At 44.0% G+C, this 21317-nt stretch overlaps 1 protein-coding gene across 7 annotated transcripts in view; it reads right to left on the bottom strand.

The window, feature by feature from the left end:
• The window catches only part of IPPK (inositol-pentakisphosphate 2-kinase), a 1052241-nt gene that overhangs the window by 492887 nt on the left and 538037 nt on the right, over nucleotides 1-21317 (bottom strand). The gene's annotated exons all lie outside the window — the stretch shown is intronic.

Here is a 21317-nt window from a genome sequence, read left to right as displayed (position 1 = left end):
ATAAAAAATTAAAAAAAAAAAAAAAAAAAAAAAAGATAAAGCACAGTTAAGGGATATAATGAAGAATGGAAAATTAAAAACACTACATGAATTAAGACATAATGAGGACTTAATGATAATTAATGAATGGAGATATCAACAGCTGGTCTACTTTGTTCAAAGACTACCACAGCCAACAAGGTCCGGGGAACAGCTCACAGCTCTGGAAAGACTATGCACTACAGAAAAAACTAAAGGCATTATATCAAGGCTCTATAAGATATTGTTGGCAATGGACGGGCTGGAGATCCCTCTGTTCATTAACAAATGGGAACGGGAGCTAGGAACACAGAAAGACAATTTCACAATAAGTAGAATGTTGAAGCTGACCCACTCTTCGGCCGTAGATAGTAGAACAGCAGAAATGAAGTACAAGTGTATAGCAGGATGGTATGCAACGACAGATAAAACAAGTAAATTCAAAGAGGGGCAGTCGGCAGACTGTTGGCGAGGGCTGTAGGTCCCTAGGGACAATGGCTCACCTACGGTGGAACTGCCCAAAAGTGAAAAAATACTGGGAAAAAATCCTCAGGCACATAAAAGATATAACTGGGAAGGAGATTAAATATGACCCATGGATTGTACTGTTCCACGGAGGCAAGGAAGCGGCAAAATCGTATAGAGAATCTCTGGTTCCACACTTGCTAACGCAGCCAAAAGGCTAATCCCCAAGAACTGGCAGGAGGTTGAGTGCCCTTCAATATGGGAGTGGATAGACTCGGTAGAAGAGACATATTGTATGGAAGGATTAAAGAATAGTATTGAAGAGGGAAACAACGTTCTAAAGGAGAAATGGTCACTTTGGTCGGTATTCAAGAAAACATGGAGTTATGCGGAAAACCTAATGCCGCGTACACATGGTCGTTTTTTTTGTGATGAAAAAAACAACGTTTTTCAAACTTCATTTTAAAAAACGACGTTGCCTACACACCATTGTTTTTTCAAAATGATCTAGCAAAGCGTGGTTACATTCAGCACGTACGGCGGCACTCTGTTCCATTCAAGCTTGTGTCATAACTTGCTTCTGAGCAAGTGCGGGTTTAAAAACAACGTTTTAAACGTTGTTTTAGCCTGCACGCGGTCATTTTTTTCGACGTTCTGAAAAATGACATAAAAAAATAAAGCATGTACAAACTTTTTTTTGTCATTTTTTAGAAGACATTAAAACAATGTTTTCCCCACACACGGTCACTTTAAATGACGTTTTTAAAAATGCTGTTTTTTTTTCATCACAAAAAAACGACCGTGTGTACGCGGCATAAGGGTTAAGGACTGATAGGGACCAGTGGAGGTGGGCCAAGGAATTAGCGCGGTAAGAACAGAAACTGTGAGGTAGACGGGGGAGGGGGGAATAGGGGGAGGGGGGAAAGGGGAAAAAGTCTGGGAATGTGATATTTTTAGTATGTTTTTTTTTTTCTTTATGTAAATGAATGTATAGGGATATATCCCTGTTAAGACTTTATCTTGAACCATGATAACAAATAAAAAAAAGAGATGCAAGGTAAACCACAAATGATGCAAAACCATAGATGAGACGTTATAAGCAACCCAAATGTAAGCGAGTTGTGTTGTTCCCAATTGGTGGAGTCTGATATGGAAAAAAAAAATAGAGACTGGCCCTCATTACCTGAACTAAACTCATCCAGGATCGTTATGGTCTTGATTTCTGGAGTGGAGCTCAGTTGCAACATTTCCTTAACACTCTCCCACCTCCAGACAGATTCCAACGAACATTGACACCCTTAGAAAAATGATGTTAGGGGGCAGGGCCTTGCTGTCTCAATCTTGCAAATGTATGCACTGCTGGTTGCCCCCCAAGAGGATTATGTCCCCCCATATATAAGGAAGTGGGAAACAACATTAGACAGGACGTTCACCCAGGCACAACATAGGCAGATAGTAAATCTTGCATTGATATCTTCAATATCCACAAGAAACCAAAAAACTAATTTTAAAATAATGGCAAGATGGTACCGTACACCCTCATTACTTAATAAATTATCTCCGGAGATCCTGGACAAATGTTGGAGGTGTCAGGAGAAAAGAGGGACTCTACTCCATGTTATTTGGTCCTGCCCGAAACTGAAGTACTTCTGGAGAGAGATTTGGCAGATAGCACAGAAATTCACTGAGTAAAATCTCCCAGAAGATCCAGCCTTATTGTTGTTACATGTCTCAAACATACCGGGGGAAAATATATAGTAAATACATTTTGCACCATTTTGTTAAAGCTGCTAGATCATATATTGTATGGCAGTGGAGAGATACAAGCCCTCCCACAATTCTTACATGGGTTACACAAAAAGGTTAATAGGCTGGAGGATTTGTTATTATCGGCTCAATCGAAAAGAGACATATTTAAAAACTTGGGGCCAATGGAATACATTAACATTTTCAGGGGAAGATAGTTCCCTCTTTGCTCCTGCGAGTACTTGAAAAAGCGAGTGGGGGGCCTTTGGGGTGCCCTCATTTGCCTGGATGATGGTATAGTAAACTCACATTTACCTTGATGCAAGTTTCCTTCAACTCTGTCTCCCCCTCCCCTATCGGTGTTTCTTTTTTTCCCTTTTCTCTTTTTATCCCTTTGTTTATGATTTTCCATATGGGGCTTTTTTCTTTCTCCTTTTGCCTCTTCAGATATGTAGAGGTTTTTCTTCTTAGCAAATTATGTTGTCAGGGCATACAAGAGAAGCAGGTCCAACGGAAGATAGAATGGGGATGATCTCAAATAACTAGTTATTGTTTTTTTTTTTTTTTCTTGTGGATGTATTTAAGATAGGAGTAATGCTGTTAATTGGATTTTGAATGGATTTGTTGGAACGTATATGATGGATTAATAAAATTGTTTATTTCTCTGTATGTATGACAACTAAAATAAAGAAATGAAAAAAAAAAAAAAAAGAAAGAAAAGGGGATGATCAGGGTTTTGGCTGTGGGAGGCGTGCCACAACTCACTCCTTCATGCGCCAGGCGCCTCCCATATTACAGCCTGTGTTCCAGCCTGAAGAGCAGGTCTGTGGCCTTGTGTGCTACGGCAGCATGGTGTCACATGTCATTCTGCCCATCTTGGGGCGAAGGACCCAAGGACAACAACGCTCCACATTTCCATGGACAAAGTGAGCGTCATCGCGCCATTGCCCAGCTGAAATCTATCGTCATCAGGGCGATTGGATTTCCTCTACCGATATGTAGGATATTTATAGAGTGCCCAAGCCAGCCATCAATCGCTGCTTGATGCATGCTGACTGAGGAAACAATTATTTTTTCTGACTTGCAGGTCAGAAAACTACTCCTCACTGGCTGATGCTATGAGGTTCTTGTTCCTCCTTATGAAAAAGCTTTATGCTTATAACTGCCTTCTCATTATAGAGCTTTTTCAACCACATTTTTACCTCCAGATTACCATCACTAGTCTTTTTTTATTTTCAGATCACTACCTTGGCTGGCTGGCACTAATAGGGGCCATTTGCCCCATTGGGAGTCCTTGTGTATGTTGGTTTTTGGCAAAAGGGGGGTCTCCCTGCTCACTGACTGCGGGGCTCATTTGCATGACTAACACATTCAGCGGGAATGTATTTGTTCCTTACACACTATGTGCCTTTGTATGACCTCTGTAAGTATGTTTAACAGCTTGTGTGATATGGAATACTAATGTAATATACGTGTACTAATACAGTTATATTTGCTACTGTATTTAAGTTAACAAATACACTACGTATTTACATTGTAGAAGAATCCCTGAGGAAGAACTTACAAAGTCTGAAACATGTTGGGTTTCATTCCAACTATTCATGGGAGCTGACCTGGAATTAGATATGGCTAGGCCTATGGATGCTATGCTTTGTGCATAGGCTAGTGGCATGTAATTTATTAACAATTGTTCAATATTGTATTTTTATGTCCATCTTTATATTTTACTTTTGATTTTTTAAAATATTGATGTCAAAATAAAAATACTTTTGTATCTTATTAAATGAGATTGGAAACAAAAAACTGTGCTAATAACACCCTAAAAAGACCCACTATAGGCAGCAGCTAGCGTGCGATACACAAAAATACACAAAGACAGAAAAGCTGTGCCACAAATATTACAAGTTTCTTGACAAGATTCTTAGAGGATAAGGTATGTTAAAGTCCATATGCATGTATCTTGCACCATGAATCGCTCTTATTAGTATACAAGTCCGTAGGAAGGCATGGTATAACACTTAATCATAGGGCTCTCCTTGATTAGATCACTGTAGCTAGTGTCCCAAAACCCACACCACCAAGTGACATGTATGGCAAAATAGGTGAACCCTCCACCGGAATAAGAGGCTGCTTACCAGAGGGCAAGCAAAACGAACATTTGGCTATAGCCCAGCCGCGGCCTTTAACTCCTCGGGGACCCGGGATGAAGAGGGTATCCTCCCGGTCCTACAGTCCATGGGGTGTTTTTGTGCAATACATTCACTCCATTGCTGTTTCATTTCCATTTAGGATTTTGGCAGACCATGTTCTATTACACTCCATTCCCTTCTTGTTTTTTCATTGTTATAACATTTTTTTTGGACCGTTATAGTTGCGTAGTTGATAAGGTTGTGGAAAAAGACACAGGTCTATCCAGTCTGACCTACAATGTCAGGTCACCTGAGGCCAGGTGACATATGCACACACAGTTTGGTTCGGAAGTGCACCTTTAAGGACCCTACAGCTGACTGCTGCAGATGGAGCTATGGGTGGTTCAGGAAAGCAGGTCCTCTGGAGCACCAACACAGATTACACTGTAAGCTAGAGCATGAGATTCCCCAGGGCGTGGAATCTGAGAGCCAGCAGGTGTTCACCAGGGACCCTAAAGGTGGGGATGGACTTTGCTGCATCTGGCTCCAGGTCAAGGCCCCCAGGGTCACCCAGCTCACAGTAGGCTACTGGAGGATAGAGAGAAAGCAGCAGACTGGAACAAGGGATGGTGAGAATATAAGCAAAAAGGTCAGGGACCAAGCAGACAGGGATAGTCAAAGAACACACCAAAGGTCAGGATATGAAGCAGACAAGGATAGTCAAGAATAAGCCACAGTGGGTAAACAGAATCAGACTGGGAGCACACGACAAGAAGTACCCAGGAAGACAAACACACTATATTGATCAGCGAGGCTGGCTTGCAGTGCACAGGTTATTATAGTGTTCCCAGTTAGAAGCTGGGTGGAGCCATGCTTGAGGGAAGATTACTTAGGCAGCCAAGTGAACAGGCAGCTGGCCTTCAAGCTGAACAAACAGAGAGGTAAGCAGACAGACATGCAAAATTACTGCAGATCCATGACAGTATCTCCCTTTTACGAGGCCTCCCCCTTCCCCACTTGGGCCCAGGCTTGGAGGGAAACCTCAGATGAAACCTCAACAGATGAGGTGCAAAAACATCAGATGCAGTGATCCCAGACCTCTCCTCAGAACCAAACCCCTACCAATGCACAAGGTACTGAAGAATGCTTTTACAGAGCCAAGAATCCCGAATTTGACTAACCTTGTACTTCTGATTATCCTCAGAAACCCGGGGGCCGCGGTAGGGAGAGTACGAGAGAACTTATTGAGGACCAAATTCATCAGAAGGGAAACATGGAAGGAGTTTGAGATTTTGAGGCTTTTTAGGAATCTGAAGTTTGCATCAAACCAGATTCAGCTTAGAAGTTATGGAGTATGGGGGGGCGGAGCCGGCGAGCGCAGCAGATGGCCGCATAGGAACACAGCTCCTGGCAAAACGAGTGTTCCGGAGCTCGTACAGTGGCTATAGGGCACCAAAGAGCGGCGGTTTTGGACTCCACGAGTCGGGGAACACCTGCAGACCATGCCACGCAAAACGGAAAGAACGAGCTGTCCCGGGTAAGATGACAGATTTCTTTACTCTCGCTGACCGCCATAGCAGCCAATATGGCGCCGGAAGCAGCCAGTCTCTTTCTACTGTGCTTAAGCACAAGGCTCGTACAGGCTTGTCACCGGGCATGACTCCCCCTGCACAATGCAGTCAGAGACAAGCAACCTCTCAATCCTCATCTACTGCGAATAGCCCTGCTAAATCAAAGCAGAAGCTGTCACAGCAACCATCGCCTAATGTTTCTGACGGGGACATGTGCTCAGGGCTGGGTGACACTCTGGAGTTTCAGGACGCCATTGCAGCTTTTCCCACAAACAATCTGCCAGTAATGGACTCCACTCTTAAGGACATGTTAGTATCCCTTAGAGGGGCTATTCATACAGACATGCTGCAACTTATGAAACATTGCAAAGCTGAAGTGCAGGAAGTCAGGGATAGAGTAACCCACTTTGAAAAGAAAATGGGGGAATTTTCTGAGTCTTATAACACTATGGTGGATGCACATAATGATCATGAGGAGGACATTGTATGGCTTAAATCGAAGGTAGCAAATCTTGAAGATCGTTCCAGGAGGAAAAATATTAAAAACCAGGGGATCCCTGAAACGGTGATCTGACAGCCTTTTTGACCAATGTCTTAAGAGAAGCTCTCCCTGACTTACCTTTAGAGGATTTGGAAATAGACCGCATACACAGACTGCCCAAACCTAAGCACATTCCTGAGCATCTGCCTAGAGATACCATCGCTAGGATTCATTATTTTAGAGTTAAAGAGAAGCTGATGTCTGTGGCAAGGAAGGCGGAAAATATTCCCGACTGTATGCAAGGAATATCGTTTTTTGCTGACTTATCTGCTCATACAATGCAAAGCAGGCACAGCCTGTTAACTATAACAAAGCCACTCAGGAATCATAAGATCCTCTATCGCTGGAATTATCCTGCTGCATTGGTGATAACTAAAGATGATCGGGACTTTCTGGTTTCTTCAGTGGAGGCGGGCATCCGCTTGTTGGAAAAGTGGAAGATATTTCCATCAGAGGAGGAGGAAGTCCAGTCCTTGCATGAGATGCCCAGTAAATTAAGTTAATGTGGGGTTCCTTATCTCTACATTGCCCCTTTTGGTCTCACTAGATATGATGTATCCGGACGCTCTGTGCCGGCACACAGGTTTCACCTTTATTTGTGTTACCCCCGGATTCAGCAGGTGACATCTCTGCTCAGATTTCATAAGGAATCACATATTTTTATTGTGCGCTATTTTTTCATTTTTTTTTTTTTTTTTACGGTTTCTTTTTATTGTTTTGGAGATACTGTCTCAAGTTTTTTTTTATTCCTGAAAAGTTGTCCATTCCCAGAGTTGGCAAGATCTCACACTCTGCTCCTGAGGTCATACATATCCTTGTGTTCACTAGCAGGGGTGGGGAAGGAATCTTTGTGAGTTCGAGTTCCGGAGCCCTTGTTGAAATCCTACTGAGAACCTTAACGAGTGGAAGGCTGGCTAGTGTTTGCACTCACATCTCTAAGTAAGAGTTTGTACTTCCATTTCTTTGCAGTGTCATTTACTTCTTAATACCGATCTCCTATAATGGCATTTAAGATAACTTCCCTGAACGTGAACGGGCTTAATAGCCCACAGAAAAGGCATATGCTGTGGAAGGAAGCTCGATCTCAGAACTGCAATGTATTTTGCATCCAAGAAACTCACCTCAAGGCACAGGGCCATCCCAATTTGTTGCATAGTATGTTCCCTCATTCATACTTGGCTTGTGCACCATCCAAAAAGAGAGGAGTGGCCATTTTTGTGAAAAATTCAGTCGCTTACAAGTTAATTTCCAGTCATTGTGATAAGGATGGAAGATTTATTGTTCTCTCATGCGAGATCAACAATACAACATACACCATAATAAACGTTTATGCTCCTAATATAAGACAAGTAAGCTTTCTATCCAGACTTTGGAAAAAAAATAAAAAGCACTGCATGGGATTTGTAATCCTATGTGGCGACTTGAACGCAATTTCTGACAGTTAATTGGACATTTCAAAGATACCCAATAGACGGGGTGTTAGAACAACGTTGTCGTCCTTTACCAGCTTTAACTGTTTGTTTGATGTCTGGAGATGCCAGCATTGTCCATTTATCCTACTCGGGGATAGACATGTTTTTGGTGGACACATTTTTACTCCAAAAGATCTCACTTTCGGAAATTGGTAATATAACATGGACTGACCATGCCCCGGTATCTATTACGGTGGGGAGTCATGGTATCATGACCTGTGCTAATAGATGGAAGTTTGATTCACAGTTGTTGTTAGATCCTGAGATTTCTATGGATATTGAGAAGTCACTGATATAATTTTTTGATACTAACAATAGTGAAGGGGTTGACCCGTTTTTATTATGGAATACCCATAAAGTGTACATTAGAGGAATTCTGATGAAGCACAGTGCAGTGTTAAGAAGGAAGAGGAAGCAGCACTTGGAGGCTATATTGAAGAACATTGCAGACCTGGAGGCCCAAAACAAAATAAATCCACCCATAGTCCAGAGCAACAAGCTATTTGAGGCTTGTGACGTGCTTCGGAGCTTGCTTCTTTCCCAGCACATTCGTAATATTAATAGACTCAAAGCAAATTTCTACACACATGGCAACAAGGCAGGTAAATTACTGGCACACCAACTTCAGGATAAAGTGCTAAAACAAAAAATTCCCTATCTATTTCATCCTGAGACTGGATCCAAATTGACTAACGCCAAAGAAATAGCTGACGCTTTTAGTAGTTATTATCGAAGCCTATACAATTTGAGGGAGGACCCAGGTACTTTTCAGCCAACCCTGGATGTCATAGAGGGTTTCCTCTCTGATATTTCTCTATCTAAACTTTCCCAGTCTGAACTGACTAAATCAAATTGACCAATTTCAGCCTTGGAAATTGGTTAGACTATTTCTAAACTTCCTTCTAACAAGTCTCCTGGCCCTGTGGGTTACTCATCGGAATATTACAAAAAATATACTGGTATTTTAGCTCCGATTTTACAGAGAGTTTTCCAAGTTGCTGCTGCTTCCTCTTCATTCCCATCTGAAATGTTGCAGGCTACCATTATTTCCTTGCCCAAACCGGGGAAGGAGCCAGACAGAGCACAGAATTGTAGGCCAATATCTCTCCTAAACGTTGACTTAAAGGTATATGCCAAAATTTTGGCCAATCGGTTGGGGTGTCTGCTCCGCACATTAATTAAGTCGGATCAGGTGGGTTTTGTGGCGGGTAGACAGGCCACTGATGCAACTAGATGTTATGCATGTGGGGTTAGAAGGGAGGAGGCCCTTGGTGCTCATGTCATTGGACGCTGAGAAGGCCTTTGACAGGGTCCATTGGGGCTATTTGTCCCAGGGTCTGTCTAAATTTGGTCTGACAGGACAAATAGGGTCAACCATTTCTGCTTTGTATTCTAATCCGTCAGGTATGGTATTCAATGATGGCATTTTCTCAGACCAATTTCCAATCACTAATGGCACAAGACAGGGGTGCCCCTTGTCGCCCCTGATCTTTGCCTTGGTGATGAAACCTCTAGCAGAAAAAAATCAGGACCCATTCCCAAATTGTAGTGTGGGAACAGAGAGTCATACTATCACATTATTTGCGGATGACTTGATTCTGTCACTTTCTGAACCGGCTCAGTCTCTGGTAAAGGTTAAATAAATTGTGGATGGGTTTAATGCAGTATCTTATTATAAGGTCAATGCATCAAAGTGGAGCATTTTAGGTCTGGGAGTGAGTCATCAAGTGAAGTCCCAACTTCAGGAGCGGTTTCCATTTCCCTGGGCAAGTAACTGACTAATCCCCTCTCACATTTGTATAGTGCTAACTTTCTGCCTCTATTGTCTAGCTTCTCCCAAGAAATGAATAGATTTAAAAAATGTTATCTGTCCTGGTCTGGCAGACTGGCAGCATATAAGATGTTTTTTTTTTTTTCACAATCCAATGTTTATTCAAGCAAAAGTAGGATCGTACAGAAATAAAATTAGGTATAACAGTGTACATGAATGTAGTACAAAAAGTATAACAGCATGTAATAATAAAGTGAGATAACAATATTAATACATATTATTTGGAGAATAAAAGCATTTTTTGAGAAGAGTTAAAGAACGGAGAGTTGAGGAGGGGAAGGGGGGGTGTTGGGAATTGGGGGAAGGAAAGAGGGGGGGGTGGGGTGGGTAGGGTGTGGAAGGGGGCAGGGAAGGGTTACTTTGAGCAGCCATAACAGATAGTTAGCAGTAGTCTTACCGGGGGAAGAGACTTAATGGTGAGAGAGCGACTCAAACTCTTTTGAGCAGGTGAAAGTTACCCAGGGGGACCAGCTATCCATGAAGGCGGAACTTCGTTCATTTTTCATTGCAACCAGTTCTTCCATGTTGTGTATGTATGTAACTTTTTCCAACCAATCTCTGACGCCTGGGACTCTGTTTGTTTTCCAGTATAGAGGAATCAGTGATTTCGCTGCGGTGATTAAATGCCTTGTTAAGGACTTTTTATATCTTTGTATAGGGAAGGAGTTTATGTTGAGCAGGCAAGCAGCGGCATCTAGGACGATAGTGGTTTCTGTTATATGCCTGATCCAAGTTGAGATTTCTTCCCAGAAGCCTTTGATCAGGGGGCAGTCCCACCAAATATGCACAAAGGTGCCTATGTCTGAATTACATCGCCAGCAGGCGTCAGAGATCTTTGTGGACCATCTGTGAGCCTTCACAGGTGTAATATACCATTGAGTAAGTACCTTGTACGCAGTCTCTTGGTGTTTAGTGCTTAATGAGCACTTATGTGCAAATATGTGCAAATATGCAAGCCTTTTCCCATTGGTGGTCACTAAATTGTCTGCTTAGGTCTCTTTCCCATCTTTCTTTATGTTTCTGAGTTCCTTTAGAATCATGTGTGATCAGCCATTTGTATGCCAGAGAGGTGGTTTTGAGCACCTGGGCCCTCTTATAACAAATGGCTTCCATTGGTGTCATAATTTGAAAAAAAGAGGTCTTGTGTTTACTATTTATTAAGAAGTCCTTAAGTTGCATATAGAACCAAGGGTTTGGAGCTGAGTCGCCGTAATCATTCTGAAAGGAGGAGAGGGATTTAACTGTTTCCTGAGATACAGTGGGTGATTAGGAGTTTTTTGGAGGGGTTAGGGAGAGGTAGACATTTTTGGTTCTGCCCCGGGAGAAAGTCAGGATTCTCCCCAATTGGTGTCAGGGGGCCCGGGATGGTGGCTAGGTCAAACTCTGCAGCAATCTTGTGCCAGATGGCTAACGTAGTGGCTATAAGGGGGTTGGTGGCGTTTTTGTAGGACTTGGAGTGGAGGGTCCATGGATAGTAAAGTAGTGATTGTGAGGATTGGTCTAGTTCCAGTTGTACCCAATCTTTATTGTGGCCGTTGCAGTGCCAATCCATTACCCTAGTAAGGTGGGAGGCAAGATGGTATTTCTTGTAATCTGGTAGGCCTAAACCTCCTCTATTTTTGGGGAGTTTGAGGATGTTCATTGAGATCCTAGATTTTTTGTTAGACCATAGGAATCCCCTTTGAGCTGATAGGAGTGTAGAGAAGAAGGAGTTTGGGATGTGGATTGGGAGGGCATTGAAGAGGTAGAGTAGTCTCGGCAGTACCACCATTTTCAGTATGGCAGCCCTTCCGAACCAAGAGAAAAACTTGGAGTTCCATCTCTTCAGATCTCCCAGGATTGTATAAGATGTTATTACTTCCCAAACTGCTGTATTTCTTCAGGGCACTTCCGATTATTGTACCTTCCATTTTTTTATGTGAGGATGCAGTGTTTTATATCCCAATTTATTTGGGAGGGGAAAAGGGCTAGATGTTCTCTCAGTGTCTTAATGAAGCATAGAAGAGTAGGGGGCATGGGGGTTCCCAATGTCAAGGATTACCACATGGCAGCAATTCTGGACCAGGCTAAGTCATGGTTTAGGTCGCGGACCATATCCCTTGGGCCAGAGCAGAACAATGCCAAGTAGGTAGCGGTGAGATTAAAAACCTTCTGCTGTCTCCAATTCTAGGTAAACGTTCGCCCATCTGGAAGATTCCAACTGTTGCGGCCATTTTAGCAGCTTGGGATTACTTTAAAACTAATGCAACCCCTCACACAGCCTGTAAAAGAGTATCTATCCCAGTATTGTCTCTTTCCTTTCATTCCCCGGACCTTAATGTATGTACATCATTGGGGAGAATATGGCATCCATAATATATCGGACCTTTTCTCGCAGGACATGATTAAACCATTCACGGTTTTGCAGTCTACCTTTTCTATTCTACAAGGGAATTTATGACATATGCTAGGGTCGCTAGCATACTTTCATCTGTCCAGGAGAAATTGTTATTTGGAGGTCTATCCTCCGATATGTTTGTCATGATCTTAAATCCCAATAAAAAAAAATAAAAAAAAATAAAGAAGTTATGAAGTATGGGAAAATCTCGGGGGCAAACTTTAAAGAAGGAACCCGGAGCTTGATGTTTTTGGTGGAAAGCCAGACTGTGTCCCCTGGTTGTAGAGAAGGTGGTTTACATCCAACGATCGGCAAAACCTTTGAATTTGTCAGCAGCTGCCGGAGGGAATTAATGAATGTCACCCCAAATAGAATTGAAAGTCATAGGAAGAGGGAGCTGAGGGTGTCTTCAATAAACTGTAAAAAAAGGGTGTCTTCTATGAACAAGTGTTCACATGAGTAGTGTGAGTAAATTCCAATTGTCATAATGAGCAGAGACTAAGGTGCAGAGAAAGGCCTCCAACTCCTGATTAATCCCCTCAGTCTGTCCATTGGATTTAGGGAGATATGAAGATGAAAAATCCATGACAATATTGAAGGATTTACAAAAGGCTCTCAAAAAACGATAAGTAAATTCAACAGACCTGTCGGAAACAATATGAGAAGGAACCCCATGGATTTCTCAAATGAAAATGGGAACCAAAGCAGGAGCAGAAGGGAGACCAGGAAGAGAAAAAAAAATAGCCATCTTGGAGAACTGATTGATTACTACCCTAATGACCATATTGTTCTCAGACAGTGGGAGATTAGTGATAAAAGGAAAGGGCATGGGCATGAGAAGACCAGCAGGAGCTTGTGTGGAAGATTTAGACTGAGCACAGACATGACAAGCCTTAACGTAGTCTGACATCCGAGCGAAGAGAAGGCCACCAGTAATGGTGGCTGATGAGCAGGAAGGATCGGAGGAACCCAGCATGACCTGCCACCTTGGAATCATGTCCCCAACGAAGGATCTTAGCTCTTAGCTCAGTGGGGACAAAGGTCTTGCCAGGAAGAATCTTTGACTCCAGGGTGGTGGAATGGGCAAGAATGCACAAGGTCGGAATGATCGGCTCAGGTTCAGGGGTGGGCTCCTCATCCAAAGTTTTAAATGACCTAGAGAGTGCATCAGCTGGACTGTTGCAGAAACCAGGTTTGTACGTAATTGTGAAATTAAAATGGGAAAAGAAAAGGCTCCACCTGGCCCATCTGAGATTCAGTCGTTTAAAATTCTGTAAGTACTGCAAATTTTTATGATCCGTGAAAAGAAATCGTTATGAAGTGAGGGGAACCCTCCAAGAGGTGACTCCACTTCTGTAACACTGATTTAATTGCAAGAAGTTACCGATCACCAATAGTGTATTTTTTCTTTGAGAATTGTTTTTGGAGAAAATGCACATGTTTCTTCTCAAACGATTTAAGAAGCACTGCTCCCAACCCTATCAAAGAGGTGTCCACTTTAATAAAGAATGGGTCGCCAGGATTAGGTCTCCTCAAAAGAGGTCCAGAAACAAAGGCCTGTTTCAATTCATGAAACGCAGAGACAGCTTCAGATGACCACTCCTTGGCATTCACACCCGTCTTGGTCAAGGCGATCATAGGTGCAGCAATGGAAGAGTAATTCCTATTGAACTGCCTATAATAATTTGTGAATCCAAGAAAGTGATGTGTGGCTTGGAGGCTGGCTGAGACCTTTCCATGATCCATACTGTGACAGAACCCATTGTCACTGTGTGTTTTGGCAGGAGGCCAGCCCACAGACTATGGCCCAGAAAAGACTGAGACTTGGGGACAAGCTGGCATTGAGATAATGTAATGCAATGTAATGCTACATCCCTTCTCCCCAATCCCCCCTTGTGATGCCGTGTTTAATTGTGTTGGGTCTGTACTGGAGACATCGCTCAGCAGGGGATGTGTAAGGAGGGGCTGCTTGCTTATAATCCCTTTATGTGTGAACTGTAGTTTATATTTCTATGTACAAGTGTTGAGTACCCATTGGTTCTTCCTTGTCCCCTACCCCTATCTATGACAAGGCTAAGGGGAGTGTCTTTAACTGTGTGTAAAGGTGTATGTTTTGTATTTAATAAACAGTTTATGCTCTGCATGTTTAACCCTCAACACCCGTGTGGCTTGTCTCGTGATTGAGGGATTAAGGGCTGGTTATGGTGAATCTGCAGGCTGCGGGTGCGTTTGGAGGACAGGAGGCACAGGTCTGGCGGAGATACCCACCTGGGGTATCCAAATCCATCACAGTGGTGGCAGCAGTGGGATGTCTCCTGCAATCCGGGACATCCAAACCACCACCAGGATTCAGGATCCGGGCATGCCGCCGAGGAGCGATACAGGGACCGGCCAGCATGAGAGAGGAGTTCGGGAGGAGGCTGCAAGGCATGCACAAGCAAAATTGTGTTCCAGCGACAGAGGTGCCAGATCCCAGGGCCCAGCTCTCCTGAGAGAAGTGTTACAGGCAAAACCTTGTTCTTCCGTACCGGGGCTCGGGTACCATCCACTTTTGTCTTTGTTTTTAGAATGGATCCAATAGCATAGCCTCCTGAACTGTCCAGGCCATTCATGGAGCATAACACTTTAACCATCACCAACACCTTTAGACACTGGCGAAAAAAAAGGAGGTACTTCCTGTATGGAAGGGGTTATATAGAGGGGGACCTCCTGTCTTGATTATGCCAGTGTCCATCACCTGAAGGTGGGCGTATAACCCATATAGTAATTGCTATAGTACTTTGTGCCCCATGATGTACGATAAAGAAATATTGTTTTGAAAGATATTGAAGAATTCTTCCTGAAAAAGAGAGTCAATCCGGATTATATTAAAGAAGGTATTAAATCTTTAGAATATAGAAAAAACAATTGTCCGACCTGCGGACAAAGGTGGTGGAGTAGTGGTGATGGATAAATCATTTTACCACAATCAACTGATGGATTATTGGGAGACCAATCCACTTACAAGAGGATGGTATCTGACCCAACAGAACCCTACAAAGCTCAACTAAATTCACCGGTTGAGTGGGGCTATAGAACCAATGTGTATAAAAGAAGAAAATATATTTTGTCCCTAGTGCTTGTAGAATTCCGGTAAGCTATAATCCATAAGGATATACAATCACCTCCAGTACGACCAATCGGTAATGGAATAGGGTCAATAACAGCAAAATTGGGAGAATATCTAGACATGTTCCTTCAACCTAGTGTTAAAGTCACAAGGGCTAAAGGATATGTCAGATTTGTTGCAGTTACTGGAAGAGGTTAAATTAAATCCTTCCTCTATGGCCTACATGGTGACTGCTGATGTATCCATGTTGTACACCATCATACAACACAAGGATGCATCATTAGCACTAAATTGGGCATTAAGTAGAAAGGATGATATCCCACAGATGCAAAAATTATTTTTGGGACAGGTACTGGACTCCTATATGTTGCACAATTATTTTTGGTACAATGGCCAATTCTTCTTGCAGCAGGTTGGCGTGGATATGAGAGAAATATTTGCTCCCAGCCTAGCCAACCTGTTCATGGCTGAATGGGAAGATAGGCATGTCTTTAGTAGACAGAGACCCCAACTAAAATTATGCCGCAGATTCATAGACAACCTCCTGTTCATTTGGGAGGGGTCGGAGGAGTCTCAACTTTTTGGACGTAACCATTGAGAAGAATTTAAATGAATTAACCACCAGGGTGTACTTTAAACCAACAGATCGGAATAGTTATTTTTCCATCAGGAGTGGACATCACCCTGCTTGGATAAAAATATCCCAAAGGGACAGATGCTTAGAGTACAACGCAATTGTATTAAACAAGAGGATTATTACAGTGGGGCAAAAAAGTATTTAGTCAGCCACCAATTGTGCAAGTTCTCCCACTTAAAAAGATGAGTGGCCTGTAATTGTCATCATAGGTATACCTCAACTATGAGATACAAAATGTGGAAACAAATCCAGACAATCACATTGTCGGATTTGGAAAGAATCGATTTGCAAATTATGGTGGAAAAAAGTATTAGGTCAATATCAAAAGTTCATCTCAATATTTTGTTATATATCCTTTGTTGGCAATGACAGAGGTCAAACGTTTTCTGTAAGTCTTCACAAGGTTGTCACACACTGTTTCTGGTATGTTGGCTCATTCATCCATGCAGATGTCCTCTAGAGCAGTGATGTTTTTGGGCTGTCGCTGGGCAACACAGACTTTCAACTCCCTCCAAAGGTTTTCTATGGGGTTGAGATCTGGAGACTGGCTAGGTCACTTCAGGACCTTGAAATGATTCTTATGAAGCCACTCCTTTGTTGCCCGGGGCGGTGTGTTCATTGTCATGCTGAAAGACCCAGCCATGTTTCATTTTCAATGCCCTTGCTGATGGGAGGAGGTTTGCACTCAAAATTTTAATGATACATGGCCCCATTCATTCATGTACACAAATCAGTCGTCACGTTCCCTTTGCAGAGAAACAGCCCCAAAGTATGATGTTGCCACCCCCATGCTTCACAGTAGGTATGGTGTTCTTTGGTTGCAACTCAGCATTCTCTCTCCTCCAAACACGATGAGTTGTGTTTCTACAAAACATTTCTACTTTTGTTTCATCTGACTATATGACATTCTCCCAATTCTCTTCTGAATCATCCAAATGCTCGCTAGCAAACCTCTGACGGGCCCGGACGTGTACTGGCTTAAGCAGGAGTACACGTATGGCACTGCAGCATCTGAGTCCCTGGTGGCGTAGTGTGTTACTGATGGTAGCCTTTGTTATGTTGGTCCCAGCTCTCTGCAGGTCATTCACTAGGTCCACCCGTGTGGTTCTGGGATTTTTGCTCACCGTTCTTGTGATCATTTTGACCCCACGGGGTGAGGTCTTGCGTGGAGCCCCAGATTGAGGGAGATTATCAGTGGTCTTGTATGTCTTCCATTTTCTAATTATTGCTCCCACATTTGATTTCTTCACACCAAGCTGCTTGCCTATTGCAGATTCAGACTTCCCAGCCTGGTGCAGGTCTACAATTTTGTTTAGTGGAGTTTGGAGTGTGACTGCTTGATTTTGTGGACAGGTGTCTTTTACACTGATAAGTTCAAACAGGTGCCATTAACACAGGTAATGAGTGGAGGACAGAGGAGCCTCTTAGAGCCGGTTCACACTGGGGCGACTCGTCAGGTGACTCAGCCGCCTGACAAAGTTGCGTCGCATTGTATCCAATAGAACCGTTCTAATAGGAGCGACACAAGTCGCTCCGACTTAGAACAAATTTATTGTACGACTTTGGGGGGTGACTCGGGGCGACTTGCATTGACTTTCTATACAGAAATCATTTTGCAAGTCGCCTTCAGGACGCCTTGCCGAGTCACCCCCGAAGTTGTGCCGCCCCAGTGTGAACCGGCTCTTAAGGAAGAAGATACAGGTCTGAGAGCCAGAAATCTTGCTTGTTTGTAGGTGACCAAATACTTATCTTTCACCATAATTTGCAAAAAAAATCTTTCCAAATAAGACAATGTGATTGTCTGGATTTGTTTCCACATTTTGTCTCCCACAGTTGAGGTATACCTATGATGACAATTACAGACCTCTCTCATCTTTTTTTTGTTTTTAACAGATATGTTTTTATTTATCAAAATACACAACAACACTGTACATTATACCGTGGTACATAACTCATGACACACAAGTGCAAGCATACAGACAGGCAAAATATTGTTCCATACAAAATATAACATTAGGCTACTAGTCCAGGGAACATAACTTCAGGTAATTACAGCAGGAGTAGTCAAGCACATCAGAATCAAGTATTCAGCAGGGGAGGGGGGGGGGGGAGTCCCCCAGAGGGAGAGGGGGAACAACAGGGTAAGAGGTACAGGGAGGGCATGGGGGGAGGGGAGAGGCAGAGACACTCCAAGGGACAGAAGAGGGAGGGTCAGATCTCAAAAATTTATTTTACCCCCACAAATAGAACAGTTAACATCACTAGACTCCGTATCACCAGCGGTAAAGTACCTAATCAGTAATTGGACACCTCTCAACCCACTTCCCCCAGATGTTATCAAATTTCTTGGGACACGTATGGCTCATATAGGTTAATTTATATAGGGGGAGCACCCGGTCAACCATTAGCCTTCACTGTGAGACCGTTGGGGGATCGGGAAACTTCCATTTACACAAAATCGTCTTTCTGGCATAAAAGGCCGAATAGAACACAAACAGCTGTCGGTGCCTATTGGGCGTTACTGTGTCACAAACTCCCAGCAGTAGGACTCTAGGATCAACGGCCACCCGCAGCCCACCAATATCATTAATTTTGGCCACCACACCTCTCCAGAAATCCTGTATTATGGGGCAGGTCCAAACTACATGCATAAAGGTTCCCACCTCGACCAGGCACTTGGGACATTGATCTGAACACAATGGGTAGATCCTAGCCAATCTTTGGGGGGTATAGTAAGCCTTGTGTAGGAACTTAAGTTATATATACCTGTCTCTGGCGGAAATCATCAACGGGAGGTACTGTTGAATTCCCTCATCCCAGTCGTCCGAGTCTAGGCTTGGAATGTCACTCTGCCAGCTGTGGAAAAGTTGGGATGTCTGGTTGGTGTCAGAGGAGGATATTCTAAGGTACAAGGACAAGAGAATTCGATCTGCATATTGAAATGACAAATATGACTCAATACTGTGGGTCGCGACCGTCTGGGCTCGAGGAAACTGCGCCTGGAGGGCATGGCGCAGCTGCAGAAACCTGAACATCCAGGAGGGTTTCCCCATAGTGGAGCATGAGGGGACACCACCTGAGCAGGACACACAACCCTATACATCTGATCCCAGACTCTGACCGTGGTTTTCATGGACGTGGTCATATCTGCATGGGCTTTCAGCCCTCTGTAGACAAGGTTACTCAGTGTAGTATAGGAACCTAAAATAGCCACCTCCAGGTTAACCGCATGGTTCGACTCAGTCTGTGCAAACCACCATCGTACGGTCACTAGGACCGCCGCCCAGTAGCACTGAAGGAAACAGGGTAGGGAAAGTCCCCCCCCTCATCACCGGCATCTGAAGCTTAGAACCCCAAATGGGACAGGGGTTAAATCCGTTCACAATATTCCATTCCACCCAAGACAGCTTATCGACACTCCACAATCAGGCAAACAAACACGACCCATAAGAATTCCCCCCCAAACACGAGACACACAGCTCTGTTCTGGTTTCAAATGAGACAACTTTTAGCTTTTAAGCAGCTTTTAAGCAGTTACAGCATGTTACAGTACTCAAAGGAACAAAACCACACCCCACCCATACATCACACAATGAGCTTCAATCACATTATTTTAGATAATTACATAGAGGAGTTAAATATCACCCAGATGGTATGTCTCCGACAGCAAGTCATTCACCTGCACAATACACCTTGCACAGACGTCTGACCTTTAGAGTCACAACACATCTATCATCAATAGCACACAATGAAATGTCTTTCAGAAGCCTGACTCAATTAACAACTCACTAGCCAGGGCTAATCATTGAAAATAGTTATTATTGACCGGTAGGGTCAGAATATTCTTTACAGACATTAAAGAATATATTGTAGATTACTGTCCGTGTTAAAACAATCCAACATATTTCCCTCTGTTTTCTGGCTCAATCTGTGCCCAAAAGTGACTCATGTTACATGGCTCCCTCCTTGTGGAACACTCCGGCAGACCCGGCTTGATCCCTTTCGGGTCAACTTGGGGATGTCCGGAACTAGGAGGCCGGGATGACATCTGTTTGCCGGGATAACCCATCAGCATTGCCATCAGGCTTAACAGGTCGATAGCTGATGGTGAAAATGAATAATGGAATTCAGTTCTGGAACAGTCACTTGCTTTGCTCTCTCAATGGCTCCCAAAACCTGTTGTTGATGCTCTTGGGCACAACCTGAGCGCAAATCCCATTTAACCTTTTGACAATTTCAGCCTGTTTGTGCATTTCAATGTTCAAGCCACAGGACATCTCATAATACATGACGTAGTGTCGTTGCATCTCCGATTTCTCACTAGCCAACTTGTCACATTCCCATTTTAGACTGTGATATTGTGCCGGATTTACAGTACATGTCGGGGAAGGCAGTCTTACCTGGGTCTCAGCAGCAAGCGAGTTGGTTCCAGCAACACGGGTCGGGGCACAGGAAGTCACTGTGTGGGCTTCAGTGGGGCACATCGGGGCGTACGCAGAAACAAGGGGGGCCAAATCATTCCCCAGTAGTACATCTACTGGCAAATCCTTCATCACCCCCACATTCACATGTCCCGAACCAACCCCCCAATCCAGGTGAACCCGGGCAACGGGTAGCCGGAAGACGATTCCTCCCGCTACTCTTACGGCTACAGTGTCTCCGGTGTGCTGGCTCTCTGGGATGAGTTTCTTCTGTAGCAGTGTCATCGTGGCCCCAGTATCGCGTAGTCCATTGGCTACCTTTCCATTGACCCAGACAGTCTGCCTGTGTTGCTGCCTGTTGTCCTGGTAAGCTGCTTGTATCGGATCTGCCTCGTGCAGAACGCCCCAATGTTATTCCTCCTCAACTCAGTGGGCCGCAGGCATGGGTGTGCGGGGGTTTCCCATTTCTGGCTGTCTCCATGACTGTGACTGCCTGGGTGGATTCAATGCACAGTCTAGCTTTCTGTGTCCTAGCTGTTTACACCCAAAACACCTGATGGGTTGTGAGTAGTCCTGGGAGTTGAACCTGGGCTGCTGAGGATAAGTGGCCGCTGGAGGTGGTGTTGTAGGACAGTCCGACTGGGGTTTGTAGGCAATAGCCGGCGGGGGTGCCGCTGATCGATAATCCACCCGAACTGCTGTCGTGACCACAGAGTTGTCCAGTTTGCAGGTGTCTGTGTATTTGTCCGCCAGGCGAGCTGCTTCAGACAAGGAGAAAGGGTTTCTGTCCCGAACCCACTCTCCCGGGACAGTTTGTCAAAGAAGTGCTCCAGCAGGAACACCTGCAGCACCTCTTAACCGGATTCTGCTTGGCATCCATCGACCCAGTGGGATGCTGTGCGGTGTAGGTGGCATGCCCACTCGGTATACGAGTCTATGGTCTGCTTGCTCATCTCTCAGAACCGCCTCCGGTATGCCTATGGTGTGACAGCATACCTGG

The sequence above is a fragment of the Rana temporaria genome, chromosome 7 (assembly GCF_905171775.1).
Source record: "Rana temporaria chromosome 7, aRanTem1.1, whole genome shotgun sequence".
NCBI lineage: Eukaryota > Metazoa > Chordata > Amphibia > Anura > Ranidae > Rana > Rana temporaria.
This window is presented reverse-complemented; position numbering and strand designations above follow the sequence as displayed.